General features: G+C 43.7%; 1 protein-coding gene across 6 annotated transcripts in view; it reads left to right on the top strand.

Annotated features, from left to right (window-relative positions):
* Positions 1-14,248, top strand: part of TEX2 (testis expressed 2) — a 106,071-nt gene that overhangs the window by 20,634 nt on the left and 71,189 nt on the right. Inside the window, exon 1 of one of the 6 annotated variants that reach the window (XM_086687733.1) lies at positions 10,878-11,000. The exons of the other annotated variants lie outside the window; for them this stretch is intronic. The gene's annotated coding sequence lies outside the window, so the exon portion shown is untranslated. Of the gene's footprint in view, positions 1-10,877; positions 11,001-14,248 lie in introns of those variants that run through there. 6 annotated transcript variants of the gene reach the window in all.

Genomic DNA, 14,248 nt, shown 5'->3' with positions numbered 1-14,248 from the left:
TGTGTAATCAGTATATGTACTAGTTTGTGTTTTTTCCTCATTTATCGTGATTTCACTTGCATGTTCCCCCATTTCTGTATAATTCACACACTCTTTGTAAGGACTATGTAATATTTCCTGTTAACATACAGGATCCTTGGTTGACTGTTTGAGGTATTAAGCTTTGTGGCCTGGCAAGGAATGTACGTGATAGCGTTTCTTCTTCAGGGAAAAAAGTTCTGAGTTTGGCTTAAGAATAAGTGGTTTTTCAAAAATTGTTCTGTAAGTTAGAGGCGGCTTATTCACCATAGTTTCAGTGGATTTTGGCTGGAAACATGCAGTAGGCATTTGATGAAAAACAAACATTTTTTTTTTTTCCAGATCTGAGTTTACATTTGGATCCAAATTTTATAAGCGATCACAACTAAACCTTATAAAGCATTTTTGGGTGTGATTTGTTTGTTTGTTTGTTTGTTTGTGTACGAGAGCAAGAGAGCACAAGCAGTTGGGGGGGGGGGAACGGCGCAGAGAGAATCTTAAGCAGACTCCATGCCTAGCGAATAGCCCAACGTGGGGCTCAATCCCACAACCCTGGGATCTTGACCTGAGCCAAAATCAAGAGTCGGACGCTCAACCAACTGAGCCCCTCAGGCACCCCTTGGGTGTGATTTATATGTCCAACCAGGCAAAAACCCTTTAAGAAGCCGAAACAGAGACAATTGAATTGACAAAGAAAACTCTTTAAAAATTAAGGTTATCTCGAGGCTAAGAATGTAATTGCTGAACTACAGGTGATAACAGAAAACACCTTCCAAAACAAACGTCCCAATTTTCAACCTCTACAGCAGAGGATCAGTGCCAAGGAAATAGCTGCTTCTTCCTCTTCCTGGTCGTGGGTGGGCATTGGTAAAGGGAGTTGCCTAGACCTGTTTGCTTTGCATTTCTGCCCTTACTGGCAATGATGCCTTAGGCAAGTTTCTCAGCTTCTCTGTCTCCCATTCCTCATTTGAAATGAAAACACAATTCCAGCCTCTTAGGGCCACAACGATGGAATGAGGAGTGTCTTGATGTCTCTGGGACTTAAATCTTCATTCAAAGTTTGTTTTCCATAACTCAGAACTTCGAGTGAATTAGTGCATGCCAAGTGAGCTGTCTGGGTGATGCCAAGATCTCCCCCTGCCCCCCCCCCCCCCCCGCCCCCGGCCAACTCCTCATTTTAGGAAACTTATTTTTCCTGCTCCATTTTGAAATTTCTTGTTTGCTGCCTGGTTTAAATTAGGGTCCCAAAAGTTGAAGATTTTTTTTTTGCATGTGTAGAATAGTAGATGGCATTCAATTTCTCTGAAAGATGTTCCAAAAAGTTGAACGTAGGCAGGCATTTCTGAAATGGTTTTATTACATGTTACCTGCACAGTATCGTTAGAGGTCACGACTTCAAGAAAATACTTCATCATTCGATGAATTCTCTTTCTACTGGTTTTGGGTATTTGTAAGGAATGATTAGTCTCCCTTCTGGGTGGATGTGTAATAGTATTAGTTATTGAATCAGAACTTTCAACACCTTTCTGACACTTACCTTTGGAGGCCACCAAGTGTCAGACTCAAGGTGTCCCAAATTGGGGGTGCCTGGGTGGCTCAGTCGGTTAAGTGTCCGACTTTTGATTTTGGCTCAGGTCATGATCTCATGGTTCATGGGATCGACCCCTGTGCTGGGCTCTGCACTGACAGCATGGAGCCTGCTTGGATTCTCTCTCTTTCCCCCCTCTCTCTTTGCCTCTTCCCCACTTGCTTGCACTCTCTCTCTCTCTCAAAATAAATAAATAAACATTAAAAAAAGATGTTCCAAACTGCACCTACTCCGTTCCCCCTAAACCTGATCCTTCTCTTATTCCCAGACATGATAAATGGGACCACTGACCACTGTCTCTCTTGTAAGCCTAAGGCTTGTCCTTGGAAATACCTTCTTCCTCCTTCCCTAGCCCACCCACCAAGTCCCACCCATTTCATCTTCTCTCTCTCAGGCCCCTTGTCTCATCTCCACAGCCACCTCCCTTGTCACCTTTCACCTAAAATGTAAGAGTGTAACTGACCTTTCTGAGTCCCTTCTTGTCCCTTTCCAGTCTGTTTTCACACTGCACCGAGTGAGCTTTTCAGAACGTGCATCTGATCACCTCCGAACCTGGCTCTAGACAACATACAGTGACCCTTCAGCTGTTCCTCATTGCTCTTGATGTGGCCTTCAAAGTCCTGCAGGACCTGGTCCCTGCCAACCTTTCCAGTCTCATGCTGTGTCCACTGTACCCGCATTCAAGGGGCTTCTTTGTATTCCTCTGTTAGGTTGTGCTCCTGCCTCAGGTCCCTGGCTCATGCCATACTCCCTTCTGGACTGCCCACATTACAGTCCTGGCCAACTCAGACTCATCCTTGAGATGTCAGCCCAATTCCCACTTGCTCCAGGGACCCTTCCGTGACTGATCCTCAAACTGATTAGGTTTCCCTACAGGCTGTGCCCTCCTGGTACCCTTCATGTTACTTCAGAGCTCTTGTGTTGATTATTCGATGATATCTCTCACAGCCCTTCTCTAAGCTCCCTGAGGGCTATTCCAGTACTGCTTTGCGCATTGTAAGGCAGGATACAAATGGCAAGTACTGAATGCTAAATTGTGGTCTCTGCTCTTAGAGCTTAAATCCCACATGTGCAGCTAGAAAGGTTTGGCTGAAATTAAAATGTTTGTGCAAACAGACCTGTAACAGTGCATAAATTGTGAAGTCAGGAGAGCCTTAGGGTGCCTGGGCGGCTCAGTTGGTTAAGCATCTGACTTCAGGTCATGATCTCACAGTTCGTGAATTCGAGCCCCGCATCAGGCTCTCTGCTGTTAGCATGGAGCCTGCTTTGGATCCTCATCTCCCTCTCTCTCTCTCTGCCCTTCCCCTGCTTGCGCTCGCTCGCGTGCGCTCTCTCTCTCAAAAATAAATAAAATAAACATTTAAAAGAAAAGAGAGAGCCTTAGATCTACAATCAACTCCAAATTCTTGTTTTATAGACATAATAAATTGAGAAGAAAATAAGAGCTTGTCTTTGGATGTTGTTTTTGAAGTCAGTTTCCATATGGTAGTCCCTGGAGACATTTAGATGAACATTTCGTGGGGTAGTTTACATAGGGAAAATCTGTGGTAGCAGCTGCCTGAGATGGCTAGTATAAAAGGGAAGACAGATATCAATAAAGTCACCAGGTAATCAATAACGTGGATGGAACATTCGCTACACAGCCTCATCTGATGTAGCCTCTCCCTGTCTCAGGGAAGTCGCAGCTAATTGTGACCGACTTCCCTAAGATGGAAATATGTTCCCATAGCACACAAAAAGGGATGTGCAGTATTTTTAGGGTTTTCTTAAAATTTTAGTGCATGCAATAGAACATTTACTTATATACAGCAATAAAGTAGAGGAGGTGGGGAGACCACATAGTGCTGAAGGCTGATTAGGTCCTGCCGGATTTCTTTTTGCTAAAAACTATGGTGTACTATACTATAAGAAAGTCTTCCCGATGCGGAGCATATTTCCTTAATAGGTTGATTGTCATCCCAAGCAGGCTTTGAGGGGCCTATAACAATACAACTAAGTATTTTATAGTCTGTTCTGTGAATTACTACAAGTTGCTTTGTTTTATTTTTTAAGGTAGATTTCACACCACGCGTGGAGCCCAACGTGGGTTGGGGCTTGAACTCACAACCCTGAGATCCAGACCTGAGCTGAGATCAAGAGTCGGATGCTGAATCCCGTACTGGGACTTTTTAAAAAGTACTTTTCAGGGGCGCCTGGGTGGCGCAGTCGGTTAAGCGTCCGACTTCAGCCAGGTCACGATCTCGCGGTCCGGGAGTTCGAGCCCCGCGTCAGGCTCTGGGCTGATGGCTCAGAGCCTGGAGCCTGTTTCCGATTCTGTGTCTCCCTCTCTCTCTGCCCCTCCCCCGTTCATGCTCTGTCTCTCTCTGTCCTAAAAATAAATAAACGTTGGAAAAAAAAAATTTAAAAAGTACTTTTCAGGGCACCTGGGTGGCTCAGTCGGTTGAGCATCTGGCTCTTCATTTCGGCTCAGGTCACGATCTCATGGTTCATGGGTTTGAGCCCCCATCACAGGCTCTGCACTAAGAGTGCAGAGCCTGCTTGGGATTCTCTCTCTGCCTTCCCCCGCTCACTCGTGCTTGTGTGTGTGTGCATGCATGCACGCTCTCTCTCCCTCTCTCAAAAATAAATAAATAAACTTAAAAAAAAAAAGTACTCTTCATTGCTTTCCTGAGGTGTCTTTAGACTCAGGGTTCACCCTGGAGTTGATGCTCTCCCTGGACAGACGGTGTGAAGGTCTTTGTCTTTCAGTGATGGGCTTGGCATGCAGCCAGTGTTCAATAAATGTTGAATAGATGTAAGTCTTTATGGAAGCACAGAGCACCTGTAGAGAGCTTCTGTTGACCATGGATTGATTTGTCCTTGGAAATAACCTGAGCGAGGCAGTAAGTGCAGAGGTGTAGAGCATGGCCTTGGCCCGTGAGCCCTAGCTCTGCTAGTCAGTAGTTTTGTTGCCTTGGTAAGTTGCCTAAGCCACTTTCATCCTTTTTCCACATCTGCAAAATGTGAGAATAATAATAGTACTTACCTCTCCCAGTTGTTTGGCTTAAACGAGATCTTCTTGGTAAGGCCTTGAGGCCTCAAGGCCTGTGTAAAAGTTAATTTCTCAGCTCAGAAAGTGGCCGCATAAAGTTTTTGGATGAAAAAAAAACCTTCTATTTTCTGAAGATAACCATGTTGCATCTTTATTTAAATAGAATAACTGCCAGGGCACATGGGTGGCTCAGTAGGTTAAGTGTCTGACTTCGGTTCAGGTCATGATCTCTCAGTTAGTGGGTTTGAGCCCCACGTCGGGCACTGTGCTGACAGCCCAGAGCCTGGAGCCTGCTTCGGGTTCTGTGTCTTCCTCTCTCTCTGCCCCTCCCCAGCTCTCTCTCTCTCTCTCTCTCTCTCTCTCTCAAAAATAAATAAACATTAAAAATTTTTTTTTAATAAAGTAACTGCCAAACAGGTCTTTGAGAAGAAATAATAATATTCCATTGGTATTCTTTACTCCATCCTGTCCATGGGGAGAGAGCCCTGTGGTTAATTATAACATTTCTATGCTGTCGGTGCCCAAGCTTCACAGTTTATGAAGTGCTGTCCCATTTATTCTTTCTCCTGGCAATTTGAGGGCTGGGCTTTCACCATCACGACTCTCATTTGACAGATCGGAAGATGCAGTCCCAGCGAGGCCATTCCCAAGATGTGGCACTTCCCAGCTAGTCTCAGCTGCCCCAGGCTCTGCTTTTGGGTGTTGAGTTTTTGCTGTGGGATCTTATGGTATCCTAATTACACGTGGATGGCCAGAAAATGCTGCTTCTGTTTTGGCATTTTGCTTTGGCCAAGTGTCCTCCCTGAGGACCCACAGAAGCTGGAGGGCGAAACCCAACAACACAGCGCTAATCATCTGGAAAGGGCAGGAAGCTGCTTCTAGGCAGTTGTTGGGCCCATGAGCAGAAGAACATCAAGATCACAACTTTACAGCATTCTCTTCTTTGAAACGTCACATGGGGCCCCAGTACAGCCATCAGGTTTATAGTGCCTCCAGAATTAGATTAGGCAGTTTAGTTCTAAGCCGTGTACTCGTATTTCTGGTTATGAACTGCTCCTGGTGCTTATTCCCCCTTATCTACCCAGAAACAGCTTTTTCTCGTTACTTTGTGCATCCACATTTGGGGTTTTTTTTGTTGTTTTTTTTTCATTTGCCCTTCATTGCTGCCTTCTGTCTTGCTTTTGGTCCTTGAGACAGCAATGAAACAGACCTTCAGGAATGGACAGCTGTGGAGGCCCTCCCTGGCTGGGGTCAGCTCTATACCTAGGGTCTGGGTTGGGGTCGGGTTGGGGGGGGGGGGAACTAGGACCAGCCCCAGGAGATGAGGCCACAACTCAAGGGGCAAACAGTGCAGTCAGGTGTATCAAAGATCAAGAGCAAAACTCAGTCCAGTTGTGTCCTATGCCCATGAAAGCAGTGGCCCACCTCTGATTCCTCATCTGAAATGAGGCTCTCTTGATTTCACAATTTATACTCTGTTACAGGTCTGAGGTAGTTCACTGATTAACCTTGACAGAGAGACACCTCCCCGCCCTTTTACCGTAGGTACAGAGCAGTCGCTTCTAAGGCAGTGCCTTCTAACATAGATGTAGACTGGATCAACCAGTTACTGGTGCTTAGGAATGGCAGGTACTGTATTTCCAATTGACTTCCTGGTGATTTCATCACCCTTTCCCATGTGTGTGTATGTGTGTGTGTGTAAGTTAGTAAGTATAATGTGTTCCTGATATTCTCAGTTGATTTAGACCAGTGAGTCTCAATTCCATGGTAGATATTGGGGGGGCATGTGTGTTTACCTACATAGGCTGTGATTACTGGGGAATTTTTTCAAATTATTTGTCTTCTGATCCCCCCCCACCCTTCTCAATTATGATAAGCCCTGAGATGGGCAGGGGTGGTTGAGTCTTTTGCATGAACACATTTCCTAAGATTTTCTGGTACATTTCCCCTCCGCCCAGTCCTAAGATTCATTTGCCCTTTGATTACTAGGAATAAGAAGGTGCTTAGAGCTGGCTAATCGGCTGTCCCACCAGTTTCCTAGGTAGAGCTGACCTAGGCTGGTGGTTCCAACCTGACACCTGCTAAGAAACCCCATGGGAGCCAGGGGGCCATTTTCAGCGTTTCAAAAGGCTTAATAGAAACTATGCATTACCCAGGATGAGGACACAAAAGCTACCCAAATCATCAAGTTTCTTTTCTTCTGTTTGGAATTGCAAGCCTGTATGGTTTCATGCTGATTCCAAGTTCTGATTGGCTGTAGGTGACATAATAAGAATTTCTGAGAGAGGATTGGTCTAACTCTAGACATTGTTATTAGAGGTAGTATCAGGTCTCCCTCCTTAAACTGAATGTTCTCTCACTACCTCTTAGAATGAGGTTGACCTTGACTATCAGAGTTAAGCAACTGATGGTTTCTTGCTTACTTAGCAATGCTTATCATCATTACACCTGTGTCAGTGATTTGATTTCATAATGTTATTGTAAACCCTTTATGAATGTGGATTATTGGTTAAAATTTAGATCAGCATTGAAATGGAAATATAGTAAACAGAATTAGCCAATCACTGTTAAACATCATTTGCTAGAATCTGGCAAAAATATGTAGCCAAAGTGGGGAAGGGACAGAAAAAAAGAGGTTGGTGGAACCACAGACCTCATTCAGCACCTTCATTTTAAAAGTGGTCCTTTTAACCAGCCCTGCAGTAAAAGCAAAAAATACAACTCACAGTAAAGCACCGACTGTTAATATTTAGTCTCTGTAGCCTCCTAGGATCCTGTTAGTTGTATGTTCTTTCTTGTTTGTTTGTTTGTTTTAATGCTCACCATCCCAACTTCTGCTTTTTCATGTTGCACTACAATTTATAGACCTTTCCGTAGTTATGTTTTGCCCTTGTGTTTATAATTCTGTGTTTATAATTCTTAATGGTCACAGTTGCCAGAACTAAACCTGAAGTCAGACAGGACAGTCTCTAGTTTAGGTGGTTAGAGAGGCTGGAGACCAGCCGTTTGGTCCTTGATAACATGGCCCAGTGGGCAAGGATAAAGAAGATGTGCCCCGCCTGCTGTGGATGCTGATACTAAGAATTTACATATGCTAAATGTTATTTCTTAATTTTCCCAGCAGCCCTTCTGAAGTAGGCACTGTTACCTCCATTTTTCTCCAAAAGAAACAGAGGCTTTTTGCAGTAATTTGTCCAGTCACACACTGGTAAGCAGTGTAGCAGGGATCTGAAGCTGGAATGTTTGAGTTTGAATTCTTAACCAGGTTTCTCTGACTTCAGAAAACTCCCCACCTTCCACCTTAATCTTCCCAGCACGCCTATTAATGTGTATTAAGGTCACAGAGACTTGACATTAAAACAAGAGCAAATGCTGCAGGCGAGCGGGAGCTCCTGGAACTTCCCATCTGCCTTAGAGTTTTGTTAGCCTTCCTGGGGGCGGAGTGGGGTGAACGGCCAACCACATTCAGTCTTGTCTTTAGTTCCATCCTTTTGCTGGCCTTGAAGTTTCTTAGACTTGACTTGGCACAACAGTGACTGCACAAGGTCACCTGAAGCATTTTTACAGTACTTTCTGGGGGAAATCTTGGCTATTGGTTGCTTTTTGCACTGACCTTAGAACCTAATCCCCACTGAGGAGTGGCCACCAAGTTCCTAATTAGAAGTTATCTCTGTGCCCTGCTCTATTCTCTGGACAAATTTAAAATTTCCCCATGTTCTTGGGGCGCCTGGGTGGCTCAGTCGGTTAAACATCTGACTTCGGCTCAGGTCGTGATCTCGTGGTTTGTGAGTTCGAGCCCCGTGTCGGGCTCTGTGCTGACAGCTCAGAGCCGGGAGCCTGCATCAGATTCTGTGTCTCCCTCTCTCTCTGCCCCTCCCCTGCTCACACTCTGTCTCTCTCTCAAAAATAAACAGTAAAAAATATTTTTTCCCCGTGTTCTCCCTGATGCCTTTTGCCATGCCGATGCTTGGAAGCCACCAAAGCAGTTCTGCTGCTGCATGGAGGTGCCCCAGGAGGAAGCATGTCCTCTGACAGCTACCTGGCTCCTATGTGTCTAGGGTTAGAGACAGGTCCAATTCCTCTGTATTTTTCCCTTAATTAATTTTTCCAGGGTCTTGCTTCTATTGAATGAGAAAATTTTGCACATGAGTTAAAACAGACTCCTGTCCTTGGGCTAGATTGGAAATTGGAGTTCAGATTCTAGAGGTCTGGTTGGGGCAGATGCATGAGAAGTGTTTCGATTTATACTCTGGCTTTTGGCTTCCCATTCCCTAGAATTGTCTCTTTCTGGAGTATGGACAGAGGCCTTCGTCCTGGAATTATCTGAATTCAGAATGTGTTTTTCTTTTGAGTTATCTTCTGCGTGGTTGGAAAGGTACATTTGTATCACGGTTAAGTTACACTGTGGATTGCATACATTTCATGGCCTAGAACCTATTTCCCATGTATTTTCCTTCAGGATAAATGGATTTTGAATTTCACACAACTGACTTACTGATGAACCTTTGAAAGTCAACTACTCTTGGTTGAGAATACACTTTCTATGATTACTTGCGTGGCATAAATGTTGTAGGGGGTCAGCTGGGAGGCTGGAGTTGTCTAGGAGGAAGGCCTGGGGTTCAGTTCAAGCATCACTGGCTTCATGGAGGATGCTAGCACTTGACAAGGCAAGGCATTTCCAATACAGAGAGCTGCATGAATGGAGGTGGGAAGGAGGAGATAGTTCATCAAACCCAACCAGAATGTTGGGAACACGTTGGAGAGTAACGGAAAATAAGGTTGAGAGAGAGGGTGGCCATGTAATGTTGGACCCTGAAAGCCAAAAAGACGCAAGAACAAGAAAGGTTTTTGAGCAGAAGAATGACGTGATGAGAGTAGTGTTTAAAGAAGACAAGCCTGTTGGCAGGATGCCATGTGGGTGGAGATGGGACAGGGGATGAAGCCAGAAAGAAATGTTGAGGTGTGAGGTGATAAAAGAACTCCGTCAAGAAAAGAGGTTTGGAGAATAAAGAAGGGAACATCAGAGATGACCTTAGGGGTTGGATCCTTGGTGGTTGGAGAATCAGTGGTCCCTAGTGTGGGGTGGGGTTGGGTGGGCAGGAATGAGGGGACAAATGGATCCATTCAGTTTAGAATTAGACCTCTTTGGACCTAGATAAGATCTGTGTGTGGGTGTGGATTAGAGAGGAACAGATAGAAGAATTTCTAGCCAAGGGATGAGAATAGTGATTCGTGTACATAATTGGGTATGGGAGACAAGATGGCAACTCCTACCACCTTCCCAGTGAATTAGGGGCAGGGCCATCTGCTTAGAGGGAGAAAGGAGGGAGACAAAACTGGAGGCCTGGATGAGAGACAAGGCCTGGAATCACACCACTAGGAGATCTGACTAAGAAATCAGTGAGCTCATTCAGGAATTTCCTGGAAACAGCGATGTCCTAGTCCAGGTCTGCATGCTACAGTCCCCTCCTGACTGGGATCTGGAGAAGTCCGTCCCCCAACCCCCACCGCAGGTGGGATAGAGGTCCATGGAGAGGTCCATGGCAGTGGGAGTGACTCGCAGGCCTGGGGGTGGGGACGCCTCACAGGCAGTGGATAGCAGTGTTAATGATTTAGAGAGGGTGGTACACATGGTGGTTTGGTCTGAAAATACACATGGTGGTTTCATCTTAAAAACTAGGCCAGCCCTTCTCTTTCTCTTACCTTGCTCTCTTCCCATTTGAAAACAAAAACAAAAACGCTAGGCAGTGGAGGAGGGAGATCATTTGTTGTGAGAGGGTATGGAGTTGTCTCCCTGTAAGGATAGGTGGGAACCTGGAGGAGGAATAATTTGAATCCAAAAGAGAGTGAAGCTTTCCGTTGCCACGGCACACACACAAGCGCTGAGTATCTGCATCTCGTCTTTTGGAGACTCAGCGAACTCTCCACCTATGACCAGAAGAAGTGAGGGATGTTTCCACAGCTGGTCTAAGCAAGACAAGGTCTAGAAGTATTTCTTAACGTGAGATGAACTGTTTCAATATTATTAGAAAAATATTTTGACTTAATTGCCTTAGACACATCAATCAGTTCAAGTGTATTCTGGTTTCCTTTACTTGACTTCAGCAATTGCCAAGAATTTCTCTTGGCAAAATGAGAAAATAAGGCTCTAGGTTCTGTTCCATGAATATTGAATCATAGAACCATAGACATAGAGAATTTAGAGCTTTCTGGAAAATTCCTTGAAGACCAGGAGGGTCCCCTCAGTTTACAGTGAAAAAACCCAAGGCCCAGGGAGGTGAAGTGGGTGAGCTCCATCACTGTCATTTGAGTGGCATGGTCTCCCTCCGAGCTCCTGACCCTGCTGCCTCATGGCTTCACTAGGTATGAATTTTCAGTGGCTGATGCTTCTACCAACTGAACAATTATCAGAATCTCACACTTGGGTGGAACTTTTGGACTTGGTCTATCACTAGGCTGCCCTCAGCTCAAGACCTTCCCTGTCACATCCACAATGGTGGTTGAGTAGGATGGGGGAATGTTATCTGACGGGGCCCGCAGGCAAGTCGGCCTCTTTAGAAGGAACCTCAGTGTGGCCAGTTGGCCATCCAGGACCATGCCTCTGCCAGGAATGCAGTACCTTGTGACTTTGAAGGTCTTCATCATGGTCTTGGGTTTCTTGCCTCCTTCCCTTTCCTGATCGTCTGTCCCTCACTTAGAATGTACTCTCAATCCCTGAGTCTCTGTGGTTAGCCCGTCAAGTCTACCAGGGCCAGCTCACATATGCCTCTGTGAAACCTTCATTCAAGTCACATTCTCTTCCCTCCACCCATTACTTCCTTTCTCAGAGAGTGGAAAAGCTAAGCAATCAGTAGATACGAATGGATTCAGATATATAAACTAGGTTTTCTATAAGGAATCTACTCCTGAAATCATTGTTGCACTACATGCTAACTAATTTGGATGTAAATTTTAAAAAGTAAAAAACATAAAATAAAATAAATTTAAAAAAAATAAATAAACTAGGTTTTCTTAGTGTACTAATATGAGTTGGAGGGGAAAGATCCAAATACTTGACCGTTTATTATGGCTAGGAAATGCAGAGAAATTATTGTTCGTATCAGTCCATTTTTCTAAAGAGTTTGATCCTTGTATGAGGAACAGAGAACAGTATGTGTGTTGTATATGCTTATTGTCATCATTTTCTGCAATGATTTCAGAGACTAATGCTCTTATGCTGATGGAATGGGGAAGGCGTCCTTGGGAAGTATAAAACCCAGAACTGTGAAGTAAGAGACTGAGAGATTCAACACCTCAAAATAGAAAACTTTATATATTTAAAAATTAAGTTAAAAGTCAGATCAGAGATGGGGGAAAATATTGCAACACACAGGAGAGAAAGTGGTAACTGTCCATGACTCATAAAGTGAGTAGGAAAAATGCTTGAGCAAGAAGTATGAATGACTGGTTAACAGAAGAAGGGAAACAGAGGGGGGAAAGCTTGAAGTGATTATCAAAACATTGAGATGCCTTTTTACTATCAATCAGATGGACAAAAATTAAAAATGATGTTCAGTCTCGACAAAAGTTCAAGGTGGATGCTTCATACATCGTTAGCAAATTGGGCGAATTGGCAAGACAGTTCCAAAATTGTAAACAGGCACCTCCTTTGAGCCATCAATTCCACCTCGAAGAATGTACCCTACAGACAGAGTTGCACTTGTATACGAGATTTATAGGAAAGGCCTTTCAAGACAGCATTGTTTCTGATAGTGAAAACTCAAAAAAAAACCCCTCAAATTTCTATCAAAGGAATGAGTAAGTGGATGATGGTATATCTGTACTATGTGGAAGAAGCATGTGTGTGTGTGCGTACCTGCTGACTTATATAGATAGGCATGGGGAGAAGTCCAAGAAATAGTAAGTGAAAAACAAACTGCAAAGCAATCTGTATAGTATGATCTCATTGAAGACAAAAAAACAGAAACAGTTTTATGTGTTTGTGTGTGTTGATAAACGCAAATAAAACGACTGGAAGGAAGGATACATTCTAAACTGTTGATTCGAGGGGAGCAGGAGAAAATTTCACTTTTCTTCTGCATACATCTGTTTTAGAAGGTTTCTACAATGAGCTTGAAAACTGTTTTTTCGAAAATTGTACATATGCTATTTAACCCCTAATACCGCTTCTAAAACTATTTACTGAGGAGATAATCAGAGAGGCAGTCAAAGGCTGTGTATCTGTGTATAAAATCATAATGTATTGTAGCATTGTTTGTAACAGCAAAAAATTCCAAGTAGTATCCTGTGATGAAATGGTTCTGTTGTGGAATATTCATTTTATCTAGCTATTTAAAATCATGTGTAAAAGAATCTCTGTTGATGTGAGGAAATACTTACAAGCACAGGTAACATTTAAGGAATGCTTGTTCTATACCAGGGACCATGCTCAGTGCCTTACATAAATTGTTTTATTTAATCTGAACACTCTTTTACCGTTCCCATTTTACAGATGGAGAAACAGAGGCTTAAGGCTTAAGACCCTTAAACAGAGGCTTTAATTTGCCTGAGGGTCACACTCCTCCCAAGTTGTTGGAACTGAAGCCAAAGGCCTCATTGATACCCATGTGCTAGATTACTTCTCTGTGGAGTCTTGTGTATAAAAACAGATCGCATGTATACATATGGTGTGACTCATTTTATAAAAATGAATCTTTTCTGTGCCTTAGTTTTCTCATGGGTAAGGTGGGGGAGGGAAGGGCTAGTACAATTTTATATTCCAAAGATCGTGATTTTATTTTAAAGATTGGCATGCATTTACATGTAATTTTTCCCCCACATTTTGGAAGTATTTGGTCTAAAATTAGAAAGTAAAAATTACCGATATGCCCATTATATAGAGAAGACTGGCATTAATGCTGCCTGCTGCCTCTATTTTTTTTTTCTTTGAGAGAGAGAGAGAGAGTGAGTATGAGAGCATGGGGGAGGGGCAGAGGGAGAGAGAGAATCTTAAGCAGGCTCCACGCCCAGTGTGGAGCCAGACACAGGGCTCCATCTCAGGACCGTGAGATCATGACCTGAGCCCAGATCAAGAGCCTGACGCTTAAACGACTGAGCCACCCAGGCGCCCTCCACCCACCTCTGATTTTGCCTAGTGCATGTATGGAATGAATATTATTGAGGGACTTAATAGTTACTGCAAAATTGTTTTCAGAAAAGTTTTTTACTAATCATGTTCCAACCATTAGGGCAACAATAATCAGTTTGTCTCAGTGTGCCTTTGAGAGCATCACAGATTATATTTCAGTGATGGTTTTCGATGACTAAAATTGTTTCACTGATTTGTTTCCCAGCTATCTGTTGCTTTCAGTGAGCTGAACCTTTTTCGTTTGTTTGTTCATTGGCCATTTGAACTTTTAGTTGAATTGCCTGTTTACGTATCTATTGATGCTGTATTGGGAATTATCTATTGATGATACCTTCCTAAACTTGACCATTTAAGACCTTAAGAAAGGCTATCAGAAAGTCCTTATAAGGGCAAGTTCCACTCTCAGGTAGATGCCTTTTTCTTATAGGGATGAATTGGTGGTCTGTGGTTAACACCTGATTTCTTTCTTTCTTTCTTTCTTTCT

The sequence above is a fragment of the Puma concolor genome, chromosome E1 (assembly GCF_028749965.1).
Source record: "Puma concolor isolate L17-30 chromosome E1, mPumCon1.1.hap2, whole genome shotgun sequence".
NCBI lineage: Eukaryota > Metazoa > Chordata > Mammalia > Carnivora > Felidae > Puma > Puma concolor.
This window is presented reverse-complemented; position numbering and strand designations above follow the sequence as displayed.